General features: G+C 42.5%; 1 long non-coding RNA gene across 2 annotated transcripts; it reads left to right on the forward strand.

Annotated features, from left to right (window-relative positions):
- Positions 1-1,020: 1,020 nt before the first annotated feature.
- On the forward strand, positions 1,021-1,930 carry LOC141726593 (uncharacterized). Of its 2 annotated transcripts, XR_012577717.1 has the most exons (3): positions 1,021-1,155; positions 1,248-1,363; positions 1,593-1,930. It is a non-coding gene; the product is annotated as an uncharacterized LOC141726593 (long non-coding RNA). The 2 variants fall into 2 exon arrangements; XR_012577716.1 differs by lacking the exon at positions 1,593-1,930 and having other exon boundaries at positions 1,248-1,445.
- Positions 1,931-2,200: the final 270 nt, after the last annotated feature.

Consider the following 2,200-nt stretch of genomic DNA (forward strand, 5'->3'; position numbering starts at 1 on the left):
GCAATTTTAATGGTCTCAGTTGAAAGAATCCCTGCCTTTTCTATGCTGTTAGGGGTGTTAATTGACAGGGAGTCCTCATTCTCTATTATTTGGCAATTTACAAAGAAGGGGAAAATCTTGACAATGTTTCTTATGGGTTTGAATTAAGGGTAGCCACCCCTTTTTGTTGTCCTGAGGCCCAAATTGAGGGAGAAGGCCAGCTATCCCTCCATCCTAAGGGTTTGAACTGAGGGAAAAATCCTTCTTTTTTCATCACTGGAGAGATTTAAAGTGTGGAAAGCCCCTCTTTTCCCAATATTTAAGGAGAGCAAATTAAAGGGCAGAAACTATTTATTTGCCATTGTATTAGCTTCAGTAGAGGTAACTGCCCCATTTCCTCTTTTTAAGGAGTTCACTGGAAGGAAGCTCTGCCTTTTTCAGCATCTTAAGGGTTTAAAACTACATTTCAGGGCACTTCTTTCTATGCTGTAGGACCAAGTATCTCAGAGAAGGATGAGCCTCACATGCCCTTAACCCTTACACTGCCTGGGAGGCTTTTATTTTTCTTATTTTTCCTTATAATGTAGATAGCCTAAATTAGAGGTCCCAAGGAGACTTAGACTATTCATACCATTAGTATTCTTCTCCACCCAGCTTAGTCACATGGGAAATACTACTTAGTAGCCACTAAGGAATAATTACCTAAGTTAACAGCAAATTACCCAATCTATCTAGTTATGCTGCCTAAACAGAAAGTTTTATTTCTTACCAGTTTGCTGCCCTTTTGCTCCAAGCAGTTTTACAAAAAAGAAAGCAATGTTATTTTTCTGAAGAGCTTTCTTCTATAACAAGCACTTTACTCCCCTTGAATTTGAGTCAGAGAGGCCAAACAGCTGCAGCTGCTCTGAGGGCTATTATACTCGGTGGGATTTGCCCCCTCCCTTTTCGTGGGTGCCATGGGGATGAGAGGCGGGCACAATCAGGGGTATATTAACCCCAGCCTTGGCTGTGGGGCTTCATTCCCTCTCCAGGATGTGCTGGGGTAAGAGCTCTCCTCTCATTTCAGAGAAGAGGCTCTTTCAGCTCATCTCAACTTCTTTCCAGCAGGTGTTTCTGGGCATCTAAAGCATAGAGGCTTTGAAGATTCTGTGAAGTAAACAGCATGGAATACAGGGAGTATTTAGACTCATGATTTTGGCTTTTGTGTTTAGGGGTGGTAAAGTGCATTTGTAATTTCTGGCTTTGTTCTTGTTTTGTATTTTTTTTAGGAGGAGCGCAGCATCCAGAGATTCCTGGTTGTGTCAAGTACAACACTTTTTTCAGCATCATGTCACAAGAGGGATCTGCCCAGTGTCAAGGATGATGTCTGAGATTGAGGCATCAGGTGAGTTGAGGATTGTGATTAGGAGAGGGAATGTGAGCAGGCATACAGTTAGGAATTATTGTGGGTGGGGGGAGGTTTGAAGGTAGCAGGGTGAAAAAGGATGTTTATTTGAGGACCCCCCCTAAGGCTTCTCAGAAGCCTAGCAGAGGTATTCCCATGTCCTACAGCACACAAGGTTATCTACTGCAATCATAGGAATGCTATCCAACTTTGCCTTTCTCTAACCCAGGTGCCACTGCTAATAAAGGCCACAGCCTTGGAATCAGGGTGAAGCTGGAGCCTAAAGCAGCCAGGCACACTCAGGAGAGGGCAAGTAGCTGACTTGCTGGGATTTCTGTCTCTCTGTCTTCTCTATCTCGCTCTCTTCTTTTTCTCTCTGTTTTTTTCTCTGTCTTCTTTTCTCTCTGTTTCCCTCTGTCTTTTTTTTCCCTGTCTCTTCCTCTTCTTTTCACTCTTTTTCCTTCTCTCTATTTTTTTCAGCCTTTACTTCTCTCTCTCTTCTCTCTCTCTCTCTCTCTCTCTTTTCTCTCTCTCTCTCTCTTTTCTCTCTCTCTCTCTCTCTCTCTAACTTTGTTTTCCTTTCTAGCTTTAGTTTAAAAAAGCAGCAGTAGAAACTTTCAGGCTCCCGGGGAGTAAAGGAAAAAAATAAAAAATTTAAAAATACAAAACAAACCCTTTATTCCCCAGGAGCCTGAAATTTTCTACTGCTGCACCGGACATATAGTTTTTATTCTTTTTACTATATACATTATATAGGAACCCCACCCTCTCCTAATCAGTACCCCCAGCTGACACCAATCAAGCCTAATCAGCACCCCCAGCTGACACCAATCAAGC

The sequence above is a fragment of the Zonotrichia albicollis genome, chromosome 36 (assembly GCF_047830755.1).
Source record: "Zonotrichia albicollis isolate bZonAlb1 chromosome 36, bZonAlb1.hap1, whole genome shotgun sequence".
Lineage (NCBI taxonomy): Eukaryota > Metazoa > Chordata > Aves > Passeriformes > Passerellidae > Zonotrichia > Zonotrichia albicollis.